Below are 16,631 nucleotides of genomic sequence, written 5' to 3'. Positions count from 1 at the left end.
TTCTTTACAGTCCAACTCTCACATCCATACATGACTCCTGGAAAAACCATAGCTTTGACTAGACAGATCTTTATTGGCAAAGTAATGTCTCTGCTTTTAAATAAACTGTCTAGGTTGGTCATAACTTTTCTTCCAAGGAACAAGTGTCTTAATTTCATGGCTGCAGTCACCAACTGCTGTGATTTTGGAGCCCCAAAAAATAAAGTCTGACACTGTTTCCACTGTTTCCCCATCTACTTGCCATGAAGTAATGGGACCTGATGCCATGATCTTAAGTTTTCTAAATGTTGAATTTTAAGCCAAATTTTTAATTCTCTTCTTTCACTTTGATCAAGAGGCTCTTTAGTTCTTCTTTGCTTTCTGCCATAAGGATGGTGTCATCTGCATATCTGAGGTTATTGATATTTCTCCCAGCAATCTTGATTCCAGCTTGTGCTTCATCCTGTCCAGCATTTCTCATGATGTACTCTGCATATAAGTTAAATAAGCAGGGTGACAATATACAGCCCTGACATACTTGTTTCCTTATTTGGAACCAGTCTGTTGTCTTATGTCCAGTTGTAACTGTTGCTTCTTGACCTGCATACAGATTTCTATGAAGGCCTGGTATCCCGATCTCTTGAAGAATTTTCCACAGTTTGTTGTGATCCACACAGTCAAAGGTTTTGGCATAGTCAATAAAGCAGAAGTAGATGTTTTTCTGGAACTCTCTTGCCTTTTTGATGATCCAATGGATGTTGGCAATTTGATCTCTGATTCCTCTGCCTTTTCTAAATCCAGCTTGAACATCTGGTTCAGATGTTCAGATACATCTTGGTTCAGATACTGTTGAAGCCTGGCTTGGAGAATTTTGAGCATTGCTTTGCTAGCATGTGAGATTGATTATATTCTTTGCAGCCAAAGATGGAGAAGCTCTATACAGTCAGCAAAAATGAGACCAGGAGCTGACTCTGGCTCAGATCATGAACTCCTTATTGCCAAATTCAGACTTAAATTGAAGAAAATAGGGAAAACCACTAGACCATTCAGATATGACCTAAATCAAAACCCTTACAACTGTACAGTGGAAGTGACAAATAGATTCAAGGGATTAGATCTGATAGAGAGAGTGCCTGAAAAACTATGGATGGAGGTTCGTGACATTGTACAGGAGGCAGTGATCAAGACCATCCCCAAGAAAAAGAAATACTAAAAGGGAAAATGGTTGTCTGCAGAGGCCTTACAAACAGCTATGAAGAGAAGAGAAGCAAAAGGCAAAGGAGAAAAGGAAAGATATGCCCATTTGAATATAGAGTTCCAAAGAATATCAAGGAGAGATAAGAAAGACTTCCTTAGTGATCAGTGCAAAGAAGCAGAGGAAAACAGTAGAATGGGAAAGACTAGCGATCTCAAGAAAATTAGCAATACCAAGGGAACTTTTCATGTAAAGATGGGCACAATGAAGGACAGAAATGGTATGGACCTAACAGAAGCAGAAGATATTAAAATGAGGTAGCAATAATACACAGAAGAATTATACAAAAAAGATCTTCATGACCGAGATCATCATGATGCTGTGATCATTCACCTAGACTCAGACATCCTGGAACGTGAAGTCAAGTGGGCCTTAGGAAGCATCACTAGGAACAAAGCTAGTGGAGGTGATGGAATTCCAGTTGGGCTATTTCAAATCCTGAAAGAAGATGCTGTGAAAGTGCTGCACACTCAATATGCCAGCAAATTTGGAAAACTCAGCAATGGCCCCAGGACTGGAAAAGGTCAGTTTTAATTCCAATCTCTAAGAAAGGCAATGCCAAAGAATAGAAGTGGTACAAAGAAATATCTCCCTCTAGCTAATCTGTATGGAGTCCAAATTTAGACAAATGACCAATTCTATTATGTCATGAGCAAATGATATTAAATCATTTGAGGATCAGTAAAATCCATTCTTCAACTATAAAGCACAAAAAATTCACTCTATCTGGTTCTGTATACTTTATCATATAGATGTTTTTAATGTGTTAAAACACTTTTCAGGCTGTGTCTATACACATGTGCCAGCCTGAAGAAGAAATGGTATCACCTAAAAAGTTATGATTCATGTGAACTTGATGCACTTCTTCCTAAGCTGATTTAACCACAGGAGTGAAGAGGAATTAAGTAATTCAGGCCATGTTAGATAAGTCAGTCTAGTTTGCATGACTGAGTATCATTCACCACATGCATCAAGTGGTACAAAGAACCATGACTCCATTAAAGCAATAATATATCCCTTGTTGTTACTGTTCAGTTGCCCAGTCATGTCTGACTCTTTGCAGCCTCATTGACTGAAGCATGCCAGGACTCCCTATTCCTCACCTTCTCCCAGAGCTTGCCCAGTTCACGTTCATTGCATCAGTGATGCTTTCCAGCCATCTCATCATCTGATGCCCTCTTCTCCTTTTGCCGTCAATCTTTCCCTGCATCAGGGACTTTTCCAATGAGTCATTTGTGTGCATCAGATGACCAGAATACTGAAGCTTCAGTTTCAGCATCAGTTCTTCCAGTGAATATTCAAGGTTGATCTCCCTTAAGATTGACTGGTTTGATCTCCTTGCTGCTCAAGGGACTTTCAGGAGTCTTCTTCAGCACCACACTTTGAAAGCATCAGTACTTTAGCACCTGTCTTCTTTATGGTCCAGTTCTCACAACCGTACATGACCACTGGGAAGACTAGCCTAGGCTATGTGAACCTTTGTTGGCAGAGTAATATCTCTGCTTTTCAACACACTGTCTAGGTTTGACATCGCTTTCCTGCCAAGAAGCAATCATCAGATTATATGACTGCAATCACCATCAGCAGTGATTTTGGAGCCCAAGAAAAGGAAATCTACAGCTTCCATTTTTTCCCCTTCTATTTGTCACACAATAATGGGGCCAAATGCCATGATCTTAGTTTTTTTAATATTTACTCTTAAGCAGGCTCTTTCACTCTTCCTCTTAACCCCTATCAAGAGGCTCTTTAGTTCCTCTTCACTTTCTGCCATTAGAGTGATATCATTCACATATCTGAGGTTGTTTATATTTCTCCCACCTACCTTGATTCTGGCTTGTAATTCATCCAGCCTGGCATTTCTCATGATGTGCTCAGTGTATAGGTTAAACAAACAGGGTGACAGCAGACACCCCTGTAGTACTCCTTTCTCAATCTTGAACCACTCAGCTGTTCCATACAGAGTTCTAACAGTTGCTTCTTGACCTGCATACAAGTTTCTCAGGAGACAGGTAAGATGGTCTGGTATTCCCATCTCTCTAAGAGCTTTCTACAGTTTATCATGATCCACAGAGTCAAAGGCTTTAGCATAATTGATGAAACAGAAGTGGATGCGCTTCTGAAATTCCCTTGTTTTCTCTATAATCCAGTGAAAGTTGGCAATTTAATGTCTAGTTACTCTTCCTTTTCTAAACCCAGCTTGGACACCTGAAATTTCTTAGTTCGCTTAATGCTGAAGTCTAGCATGCAAGATTTTAAGCATGAGCTTACTAGTATGGGAGATGAATGCAATTGTCTGAAGGTTAGCACATTCTTTGGTACTACCTTTCTTGAGAATTGGGATGAGGATTAACCTTTTCCAGTCCTGTGGCCACTGTTGCATCTTGGGAAGCCACACTGGGGTTTGTCAAGTGGCTCAAATGGTAAAGAACCTGCCTGCCAATGCAAGAGGCCCTGGTTTGATCCCTGGGTTGGGAAGATCCCCTGGAGGAGTTCAAGGCAACCCACTCCAGTATTCTTGCTTGAGAAATCCCATGGACAGAACAGCCTGGCGAACTACAGTCCACGGGGTTGCAAAGAGTCAAACACAACTGAGTGACTATCAATATATCCGTTATTTGCCGGTAAAATAGGAATAAAGCCAGTTTTAAGACAAAGGACCTGCAGACAGATTACCTCAAATCTTGGCCTCACCACTCGTTATCAATTTGACTTTTAGACAAGTGCAAAAATTAGGAAAATGCCTATATTGTCTAATATGAAAAATGGAGTTACTAATGTGCTCCTGTGTTCAGTCATGTTCAACTTTTTGCGATCCTAGAGGACTGTTGATTACCAGGCTCCTCTGCCCACGGAATTTCCCAGACAAGAATCCTGGAGTACTGGTTCCATTGCTTCCTCCAGGGGATCTTTCCAACCCAGGGATAAAACAGCTGTCTCCTGCCTGGCAGCAAATTCTTTACTGCTGAGCCACCTGCCCTTGCCTAATAGAAGTTTCTAACATGTTTATTGAGTGGTAAGTCACATACTATAAAACTCACTCTGTTAAAGTGTAAAATTCAGTGGTTTCTAGCATATTCACAGATTGTACAATTATCACCACTATCTAATTTTTTCATACCACAAGCAAATCTCATATCTACTCACAGTCACTTTGTTTATTCCTCTCACCCTGTCCCTGGTAACTAATCACAGAATTTTTGTCTGTATAGATTTGTCTACTCTGGATATTTCATAGAAGTAGAGTCATACAATAGTCCTTTTTGACTGATTCCCTTCACTTAGCATAATGTTCTCAAAGCCCATCTATGCTGCAGCACAGAGGAATACTTCATTCCTTTTCATTGCCAAACAATACTCCATTGTATGGATATATTGGTTGGCCAAAAAGTTCGTTTGGGTTTTTCCATAACATCATGCAGGAGAACCTGAATGAACTTTTTGGCCAACCCCATGTTATATTCTATTCATCCATTCATTCATTGGTGGACATTTAGATTGTTTCTACATCTTAGATATTGTGAATAATGCTACGATGAACATTTGGTACAAGTGTTTGTGTAGACATACATTTTTATTTCTCTTGAGTACTCCAATACTTTGGCCACCTGATGTGAAGAACTGACTCATTTGAAAAGACCCTGATGCTGAGAAAGATCGAAGGCAGGAGAAGGAGACGACAGAGGATGAGATGGTTGGAAGGCATCACCGACTTGATGGACGTGAATTTGAGTAAGCTCCAGGAGTTGGTGATGAACAGGCAAGCCTGGCGTGCTGCAGCGTATGGGGTTGCAAAGAATCAGAATGACTGAGCGACTGAACAGAACTGAATTGAGTGCTTATCAGTAAGTGGAATTTCTGGGGTATATGATTTTGATTTGTATTTCTCTAATTATTAAAGATATTGAGAATCTTTTCATGTGCTTTTTAGTCACTTGTATATAGTCTTTGGAGAAATGTCTATTTGAACTCTTTGCTCATTTTTAATTAGGTTATTTGTTTTTTAATGGTTGAGATGTAAGATACTTTATATACTCTGAATACAAGTCCTATACCAGATATACAACCTGCAAATATCTTCTCCCACTCTGAGGACTGTATTTTTTGCTTTTCTGATGTTGAGCTTTGAAACACAATGCTTTTATTTTAATAATGTCGGTTTTATTTATCTTTTCTTTTTTTGCTTGTTAATTTGGTGTCATTTGAAAAACCGTTGCTTAACCCAAGGTCACAAAGATTTACACCTATGTTTTCTTCTAAGGGTTTCATAGACTTAGTCTTATATTTAGGCCTATTATCCATTTTTAGTTAATTTTTATATATGGTGTGCAGTAGGAATCCAGATCTTTGGTTATACAGTTGTCTTAGCACAAATTGTTAGGAAGACTATTATCTCCCCACTGAGTTGTGCTTGCACTCCTGAAAATTAACTGACCATAAATGTAAAAGTAAATTTCCAGATCCTTGACTCTATTCCACTGATACCTGAACCCATCCTTATGCCAGTACCATGCTGTCTTAGTCATTTAGCTTTGCTTTAAGTTTTGAGATTGAGAAGTGTGAGCCCTCTTTGTTCTTTTTCAAGACAGTTTTGGATATTCGAGTCCCTTCCATTTCCTTATCAATCTTAGGGTCAGTTTATCAAGTGTCAGTAAAATAGACAGGATTTTGGTCAGTATTGTGATGAAGTTGTTTTGCAAGTGCTTTGTAAGAAGCTGAATGATATAGGGGAAAGAGCAGTGGGCTGGAATTTTAAAATGTAAGTTCTCACCATTTGAAAATCATTTCCATTGCTAGGACTTCAGTTTCTTCATCTATTAAATATGGAAGTTAGGCTGTGTTGATTTGGAAGATCCTTTCAAATTCAAGATTCTAGGGTTCTATGTCTATTTCAAGTATGAGAATAATCTTAGAAGTTTGATATAAATAACAAAACTTTTAAACAAATCAGCAGTTTTGAACTATCAACTTTACTGGACACTTGGCAAATATAGTAACTCTCGGGATAGAAAAGATCCTAGTTTGGAGGGATTCCTTTTTCTGCTTGATTAAATGTAAGCCATTTTCAACAAAACAGCTTCTCAAAAACTGCAGTTATGAAATGGGTTCTTATGCTGTTGTTTGCACGAATGTAGGTGTGTTTACAACTATATTTGGTGCAGAGCCATTTAAAATAAAACCTGACAGTATGTTAAATACCTCTAATTTCATCAAGCAGAACACAAAAGTTGTGGGGAACATATGCCAATTACTGTTTCAATGAATATAGATTATCTCAATCATTAAATAATAAATATATAATTAATATTTTATATAACCAATCCATTTTCTCCTCAGATGTAAGATGGCATGCATAATAATGAACATCTGGCAAGTACTCCTATTTTTCACTGTTTTACTCTCAAAGCAAACTCTTTAGCACTAGCTGGCTAAGGATATTGGATGTTCATGTTCAAGTTTTCGAGGGGCTTAAACATCTGTTAAGCATGTACCATGTACCAGGCACAGAAGACACAGAAATAAATGATATATAGTCCTTATTGTCAGAGTTCACCATCTGAGTACCTGAGGAGACAGATATACAAGGAGAGAACCACAGTACAAAGTTTTTATACTTCTTTTATAATAGTATAAAAAACTGATCCAAGGACACAGAAGAGAATATAGAAGCTATAGCAGGATAAGGTATATAAGGGGAACAGTGATAAATGAAGCAAAACTTTAGAGCTAATGATATATCCACACTGATGTGGAACATAGGAGAATAAGAATTGTGGGCAACTCCAAGATGTCTAGCTGGGGTAACTTGCTGGATGGTGATGAAACTTCAGACAAGTTATTATTATCTACAAAAGAATTCTCATAATGTCAATGTCATTAAACATATGATAAACCCAATAAAAAATAATGAATAAAAGATAATGAAAAAAGAAAATTAAAGATAATGAAAAACCCAAACTATATTGCCTCCTCCTTCAGCCCAAAACTAAAAGCAGAATTCCAAAGTACAACTCTGTGAACTTTTTGTATTTCATCTCAACAATTGATCCATCACACAGCTATCGAAATATCATATCCTCAACAAAATTCAATAAGAATCAAGAATGAAGATTAGTCATTCTAATGATACAATGTTTATTTCTTTAAGTAGTCATTTATGCCTCCTCCCACCACGATAAATTTTTGATATATAAGTAAAAATGACATTGTATAAAATGCCATATGAAACTAACAGTCACTTTCTCTGACAAGTATTTGAGCTGGAGTGGCTACACTAATATCAGACAAGATAGATTCTAAAACAAAAAAAAAAGTATTAAAGATAAGGAGAAATGTTATAGTCAAAAAAGAGCAATTCCATCAGGAAAACAACACATATATGTGCCTAACAACAGAGACACAAAATACATGAAGCAAAAACTGACAGAACTGAGGAGACAGACAATTCAATAAACTTAGCTGGAGAGTTCAAAATGTCACTTTAAATTATCAGAGGACAATAGACAAAAGATCAACAAGGAAAGGGGGGACTCAGGCAATGTGCTTGTGTAATCAAATGCACTTGTAAAATTTAGAAATATAAAATATTTTAAGTTAAAATAATTTAAGAGCATCTTCTCTTTGCACTCTGACTTCTTTCTGTCACATTTGCTCCTATATTAGGTGAAAATGGAGTAACCACATATTGGAAATCTAAGGAGGAATTCTATTTAGACGACATTTAGTGTGAGTGCGTCATATGTCGGTGGCTTTCAGCTATCACTAGCTTTCCCAGGTTGGAATGGCTATCAGGAATAAACCCACTGCCCACTGAAGGAATTCACCCAGTACCAAACACCAAAAGGGACAGGGGTGATACTGAAAAGTGAGTCTGTCCTACAGCCCCTGGCACCTGAACTATGTACACAGTCAACGAGAAACCGAGTTTGAAAAGGGGAAGCCAGAAGAACCTAGTCTGCGGAAAATGCTTCAAGTCATAAAAAATGCAAGTTGTGAGCAGAAGAAAAATGGACGTTCTCTTCTTTCAGAGAAATATTTAATAATGTGGCATTTGCAACTATACAAGTACCATACTTTATTTCTTTCCATTTTGGTGGGAAGCATGGAAAATAGAATTTACCTGAATTCCTTCACTTCTAGAGCACAAATCTACAATTGGTGAGTGTATCTGTGAGGTAAGTCATATATAACTGTCACTACCATTAATAATAAAATACAAATTTCAATCAACCATCTTAAGACAAAGTATTGCAAAAATCATGTTTCACATGAAGAAGTGCTCAATGCACGCAGTCAGAAAGTATACATAAAAAATCATACCATGTCTCAGCCTGCTCACCACCACAGCAAAACACCATAGGCTAAGTGGCCTAAACAACAGAAATTTCTTTCTCACAGTTCTGGAGCCTGGGAATTCCAAGATGAAGGTGCTGGCAGGTAAGTTTCATTCTGAATCATTTTTCTCTTGAATTGCAGGCGTGTGCCATCACACCGTGTGTTCTCATGACCCATTCTTCGTGCACATGTTGGAGAGAAATCATGAACTCTCTGATGTCTGTCCACCATAAAAGGCATTAATCCCACCAGGAGGACTCCAGCCTCATCACCTCATTTAACCCTAATTACCCCCCAAAAGTTCCATCTCCAAATGCCATCACATTGGGAGTGTTAAGGTTTCAACATATGAACTGGGTGGGGGGCGGGGCATAAACATATCAAATGTGTGTACAATAATTAAATTATTATGTACTTAGTGATATTATGATATATGACAGCTCTTTAATATTTGCAATGTATTGTGATTAAGTTTCTCTTTCCAAATGTACCTTCAATTTCACACCTAATTTTGTTTTAATGATTTTAAAATCTTTCTCTCAAAGATGATCCCAGCCCAACAAAATCTAGACCCCCTCTTGCCTTTACCGTCACCTTCCCACACCCCTTATCCTCAAGTTCTGTCATATCTAAAGCTGCCCATCTTACACAAAACAACAGCCTCCCTGTGCAGACAACCTCTCTACATGCATTTCTATCTATTCTCAAGATTCTAAATCACAAATCTCAAAAAAAAAGTTTGATGGAAGCAACCTGAATGTTGATTGACAGATAAATGAATAAGGAAGATCTGGGACAAATATATAATGGAATATGACTCAGCCATAAAAAGGATGAAATAATGTCATTTGTAGCAACATAGGTGGATCTAGAGATGATCATACTAAGTGAAGTAAGTCAGACAGAGAAAGACAAATATCACATGCTATCACGCACATGTTGAAACTAAAAAAAAAAGATGATACAAATGAACTTATTTCAAAAACAGAAATTGACGCATAGGCAACAAATTTGTAGTTACCAAAGGAGAAAAGGAGGGGCGGGACAAATTAATAGTTTGGGATTAACATATACATAATATTATATATAAAATAGATAAACAAAGACCTACTGTATAGAACAGAAAACTACACTCAATATTTCATAATAACCTGTAATGGAAAAGAATCTGAAAAAGTTATATATATGTATATACATATATATATACACACACACAAGAATATTTATACACAAATATATATATATACACTCAAATGAAAATTTATATATATATATATATACACACATATATAACAAATATGTTCTTGCCTGGAAAATCTCAGTGATGGGGGAGCCTGGTGCGATTCCGTCTATGGGGTTGCATAGAGTCGGACACGACTAAAGTGACTTAGCATAGCATATAACAAATGAAAAGTTTTACATATATATATATATGAAAGTGAAAGTGAAGTCGCTTAGTTGTGTCTGATTCTTTGCGACCCCGTGGACGGTAGTCCACCAGGCTCTTCCATCCATGGGATTCTCCAGGCAAAAGTACTGGAGTGGGTTGCCATTTCCTTCTCCAGGGGATCTTCCCGACCCAGGGATCGAACCCAGGTCTCCCACATTGCAGGCAGACACTTTAACCTCTGAGCCACCAGAGAAGCCCATATATATATATATATTTTAATTGAAGTATAGTTGGCTTACAGTGTTTCAGGTGTACAGCAAAGTGATTAATTTGTGTGTGTGTATATAATTTAAAAAAATTTTTAAAAAGCAATTTCAAAAAAAGAACAAGTTTAGTAAAAGCAGAAAGAAGCTATTGAATAAGCAAACGCTATCAGTCTCAGGGAGTGATAATGAGGATAAATTAGGAGCACTCATTTGTTATTCAACATGTACAACTTACTCCACCAAAAGTTTGCAAATGGCTGTGTTATAGTCACTGTGTTTTACCCAGTACCACCATCTTCATCCACCCCTCAGGCCCTGTGGCTGATGTGCAGCTTAATTTCATTCAGGACTGATTCTTTCCCACTGGCCCAACAGTTCACTATGGAAATCAGGCTTCCTTCAGGAGTCCTTCAGTCAATGAGTCATGCCTACATGGGTCTGCATTCCAGCTGTCAATCCTGTTCAATGACTACTTTTCAAAAAGGCTCCTTAGCACCAAAGTGAATCAATCAATATCAATAAATTCAAAAAAAGGGGTAGGAACCAGCCACAAACACAGCACACATAAAGAACAAAGTTCACTTGGACTTCACCCAGGTTCATTACTATCAGTGGAGAGAACGGCCATATATACACAGAGTGTGAAGCTTTATTCTCTCTCTGGGAGTCAGAGGCAGAATAATTCCTTAACAAACGCTGCTGCTGCCGTGTACAAATGATACTGATCTCTACAATTGGCACTGAAAGCTGGAGCTGGTATACTGCATTTTTTAAACTTGTATCTCTAAATCCAAGCTGGCAGTTTGGTGTCAAATACAGCAGAAGACTTTTCCATAGATATCTCATCTAACAGATGGAGGAAAGTCCTGATTTACAGGAATTCAGGTAACCATGGTTCTCAGCGCCCTGGAGTATTGTGCTTCTTACTCTGCTTCAGAGAAAGAATAATCACCAAAAAATCCCAAGACAAAATGCAAATGAAAAACCCCAAAAGTCTTATGTGTGCAGCTAGCAGCCCCTCAAAAGTGTTTGGGGATCTTTGATTGTCTATCTCAAGAGTCTACCCTTTTTGCAACTGCGTGATGTCCCATAACATCCTGCCATCTGAGTCCACTATTTTTAACAATGTTCTATTGTTTAAGGCAGGAAAATGAATGTGATCTTTTTAAAAAGAATTTCAGCAAGAGCTGAAGTGGAAATGATTATTTAACTTAACCCTCTGTGGACCAGATAATCCAATTAGCACCTTGTTGCTTAATCATTTGAACTAATTAAGCTTTTATTGTATAAGAATCAATGGCTTAAAGTAAGTTATTTCCTTGGCTTAAATAACTATTTGGAAGATACAGTAATTCAAACTGTTTAAATGGAATTGTCTTCAATACCCTCAAAGAGTCCATTTCGAGGCCATCTTTTTCCTTTGTTTGTGGTTGTTGTTGTCTAGTCACAAAGCCGTGTCCAACTCTTTGTGGACCCATGGACTATAGCCTGCCAGGCCCTTAGCCCATGGGGTTTCCCAGGCAAGATTACTGAAGTGGGTTTTCATTTCCTTTTCCAAGAAATCTTCCTGACCCAGGGACTGAACCTGTGTCTCCTGCGTTGGCAGGCAGACTCTTGGCCACTGAGCCACCAAGAAAGCCCCTTTTCCGTTAGGAGTCAATTACTATTAGTGCTATTGATAACCCCAGTGACTGTCTACAACATGTATGTCTCCATAGAGCCTCAGCCATTCTTTTATAGTGTCTCATATTGATATTTAAACATTGTACGATTCAATTATACTTGTTTATATCTTGTATTTTCAATTAAAGTTTAAGTAACTTGAGAAACAATAATGAGTATTATTCATTTTGTATTCCACTCACATCTCACAAAGTGCCCAAGATACAATAGGCTTCTGATAAAATGTTAGTTTCCATCATGCACATAGGGACATATATACTATTACGTAGATAATATCAGACACGTGTGTATGTGTGTGTTTGGTCATGTCCGACTCTTTGCAACTCTGTGGATTGTAGCCCACCAGGCTCCTCTGTCCATAGGATTCACTAGACAAAAATACTGGAGTGGATTGCCATTTCCTCCTCCAGGGGATCCTTTTGACTCAGGAATCAAACCCACATCTCCTGCATTGGTAGGCAGATTCTTCCCACTTGGGAAGCCCAAACATTAGTCATAGATTAGCCAAAACTAATTATATAGCATTTTAACTTGTTAAGAACAAAACAACAAGGAATCTCAGATGCTATCTGATTAAACAACACAACAGCCTTGGAGAGACCATTTGTACTTCTCATTCTACGGAGAAATTTGAGAGTCATAGTTTTGTGTTTTTTTTTAAGTCCAGTGTTATGGATCTAATAAGACTTCCCTGGTGGCTCAGACAGTAAAGTGTCTGCCTACAATGCGGGAGACCCGGGTTTGATCCCTGGGTTGGGAAGATCCTCTGGAGAAGGAAATGGCAACCTACTCCAGTACTCTTGCCTGGAAAATCCCATGGATGGGGAAGCATAGTAGGCTTCTAGTCCATGGGGTCGCAAACAGTTGGACACGACTGAGCGACTTTAGTTACTTTACTTATGAATCTAATATGTCCTGGAGCAATAATGCAAAACTACATGGAAAACTCATTTTCATACCTTGAAATAGTGACTCTGGTCAGAATAGTCATGTTCTAAGCATTCCACCAATTCACCTAGAGTTTTGATACTTGACCAGAGAAAGGTTCAATCTTCTCACAAGGTTTCACTGAAGATGTTCAAAGTCTGGAGCAGTTACTTCTGTTGAATCAATGAAAACCTGATGGAGGGGATATACATTCTAGTGCACAACAGGAAGGTGCACAAGTTATCACATTTATTTCTTCGTATCACATTTAATCAGTGTGTTGTCCCCTCCCCACCTAACTAGTGAGAAACTAATGCTTAAATATCATGGTGTGTGTCTTCCCCACACCATGAGATTATTCCAGAATCCTAAATGCACATAACAGAGAACCAAGAGAGGATCTATATTCTTAGCCCAAGTACATAACATCTTTGCTGACCCTCCTTTGTAGCCTGTAGTTACTTCTGGGTGCCAATCTTAAGACTGATTGGACACACAGCTTTGGGTGGGTTCACAGTGGTACCACATCAGAGTTCCTCTGAGTCCCACTGGTATCCTTACCACTGCTTTCCAGGCCCCTCTTTATGGTGTGTAGCTTGTATGGTGTCCAAGGCAGCCCATAGCATCTGGATGCTGCATGCTAGTGGAACAGACTAATTCCTTAGGTAGAAAAAGGGCCTTCAAACTTTAATTCTACTCTTAGTCTCATTCCATAAGATCTTCGGGCATCTGCACACCAGATATGTGTATTCATCCTATTCCCTTCAGAACCACCTGGCTAAAATATACTTAGCGGGCACAAAACAAAAGCTCTTGAAAAACAGATACAGACCCCTCTTTCCTTTTCTTTTCCTCCCTTTTACATGGCAAAGTTACTAATATTTGAAGTCTGCTCTGAAATGAAATTGAAGTCTTGAGATTTGGACAATAATAAATGGGGTTTATATTATTATTACTGTGTAAATATTTTTCATGGCAGAACCAAGAAGTATTCTCTGGTTATATTTTCTTTATTGAACTGCCTCTTATTTATCTTGATATTTCTATTGGCCTTTATTATTTTCTTGCATTGTTTACCTTTATTGAATTCCTAAGCTCTTCCATTTCTCTGGGATAATATCAAATCTCTTAAATAACTACTAGGAGTTTTTCCTTTTCTTATTCTACTCAGACTTTTATAAGTTTGCTTCATGATTCAGTTCAGATCAGTTCAGTTGCTCAGTTGTGTCCAGCTCTTTCTGACCCCACGGACTGCAGCACACCAGGCTACCCTGTCCATCACCAACTCCTGGAGCTTGCTCAAACTCTTCTTGGTTGAGTCGGTGATGCCATCCAACCATCTCACCCTCTGCCATCCCCTTCTTCTCCTGCCTTCTATCTTTCCCAGCATTAGGGTCTTTTCAAATGAGTCAGTTCTTTGCATCAGGTGGCCAAAGGATTGAAGCTTCAGCTTCAGCACCAGTACTTCCAATGAATATTCAAAATGATTTTCTTTAGGATTGACTGGCTTGATCTCCTTGCAGTCCAAGGGACTCTCATTTCAAAAGCATCGATTCTTTGGTGCTCAGCTTTCCTTATCCAACTCTCACATCCATACCATTTCAAAAAACATCAATTCTTTGGTGCTCAGCTTTTTATCCAACTCTCACATCCATACATGACTACTGGAAAAATCATAACTTTGACTATATGGACCTTTGTCAGCAAAGTAATGTCTCTGCTTTTTAATATGCTGTCTAGGTTGATCAGAGCTTTTCTTCCAAGGAGCAAGCATTTTTAATTTCATGGCTGCAGTCACCATCTACAGTGATTTTGGAGCCCCAAAAAATAAACTCTGTCAGTTTCCATTATTTCCCCACCTATTTGCATGAAGTGATGGGACCAGATGCCATGATCTTAGTTTCTTAAATGTTGAGTTTTAAGCAAACTTTTTCACTCTCCTCTTTCCCTTTCGTCAGAGGCTCTTTAGTTCCTCTTTACTTGCTGCCAAAAGGACAGTATTATCTGCATATCTGACGTTATTGATATTTCTCCCAGCAGACTTGATTCCAGCCTGTGCTCCATCCAGTCCAGCATTTCGCATGATGTACTCTGCACATAAGCTAAATAAGCAGGGTGACTATATAGCCTTGACATACTACTTTCCCAATTTGGAACCAGTCCGTTGTTCCATGTCTTATTCTAAATGTTGCTTCTTGACCTGCATGCAGATCTCTCAGGTAAGGTGGTAAGGTATTCCATCTCTTTCAGAATTTTCCACAGTTTTTTGTGATCCACATGGTCAAGACTTTGGCATAGTCAATAAAGCAGAAGTAGATTTTTTTCTGAAACTTTCTCGCTTTTTCAATGATCCAATGGATGTTGTCAATTTGATCTCTGGTTCCTCTGCCTGTTCTAAACCCAGCTTGAACATCTGGAAGTTCTTGGTTCACATCCTGTTGAAGCCTCTCTTGGAGAATTTTGAGAATTACTTTGTTAGCATGTGAGATGAGTGCAGTTTTCTGGTAGTTTCAACATTCTTTGGCATTACTTTTTGTTTCTTTGTTTGTTTTCATAACTTTTAAAAATTTTTATTTATTTTAATTGGAGACTACAATATTGTAGTGGTTTTGCCATACATTCACATGAATCAGCCACAGGTGTACATTTGTTCCCCATCGTGAATTCCCCCTCCCACCTCCTTCCCCATCCCATCCCTCAGGGTCATCCCAGTGTTCCATCCCTGAGCACCCTGTCTCATGCATCAAACCTGGACTGGTGATCTATTTCACATATGATAATATACATGTTTCAATGCTATTCTCTCAAATCATCCCACCCTCGCCTTCTCCCACAGAGTGCAAAAGTCTGTTCTTTACATCTGTGTCTCTTTTGCTATCTTGCATATAGGGTCACTGTTACCATCTTTCTAAATTCCATATATATGTGTTAGTATACTGTATTGGTGTTTTTCTTTCTGACTTAATTCTCTCTGTATAATAGGCTCCAGTTTCATCCACCTCATTAGAACTAATTCAAATGCATTCTTTTTAATGGCTGAGTAATACTCCATTGTGTATATGTACCTACCACAGCTTGCTTATCCATTCTTCTGTCTTTGGTATTCCTTGTACATAAAGACATATTGTTGTTGCTTAGTCACCAAGTCGTGTCCACCTCTTTTGCCACCCCATGGACTGTAGCCCACCAGGCTCCTCTGTCAAACCTGTGCCTTCACTGGCAGGCAGATCCTTTAGCACTGAGCTACCTGGGAAGCCCCACACATAGTTATACTTATAAAAGCATAAAAGTGTGAGGGCTACTGGAAGTGGAATTTTAATGTTTGGGGATTCTTTACAAAGCCTTCTGCCTCTCAACTCCTCATTAAACCCCATCTACTTTCACTATAGAGTATTGTGGTATCATAGAGCAAAATCAGAGACTAGTCAACTCAAGGAACCTGAGATGTTGATCCATGTGATGTCCAATGGAATCCCATGGAGATTTACTTATACTGACTTTCAAAGTTGATTGTCACAAGTCAACACATACCTTATCATGGGCATAATTAGAAGAGCATTAGCTTTGTTAGGATGTATATTCTTTCAGACTCATCACTATACTATTTTAATGTGAAATTTTAGAAGTCTCTAACTATTCTTTATTTCTCAGTACTCACCCAATTTATATTCAAGGTTGTATATTTGAAGATCTTGGGACAGTTAAATTTATATCCCAGAAAGTAAACAGTAAAGTACTATCAAAGAGTAATGAAACACTTGATCATATAATTCAAGGTGTGACAAAAGAATTGTAATTC

The sequence above is a fragment of the Ovis canadensis genome, chromosome 15, assembly GCF_042477335.2.
Source record: "Ovis canadensis isolate MfBH-ARS-UI-01 breed Bighorn chromosome 15, ARS-UI_OviCan_v2, whole genome shotgun sequence".
Lineage (NCBI taxonomy): Eukaryota > Metazoa > Chordata > Mammalia > Artiodactyla > Bovidae > Ovis > Ovis canadensis.
This window is presented reverse-complemented; position numbering follows the sequence as displayed.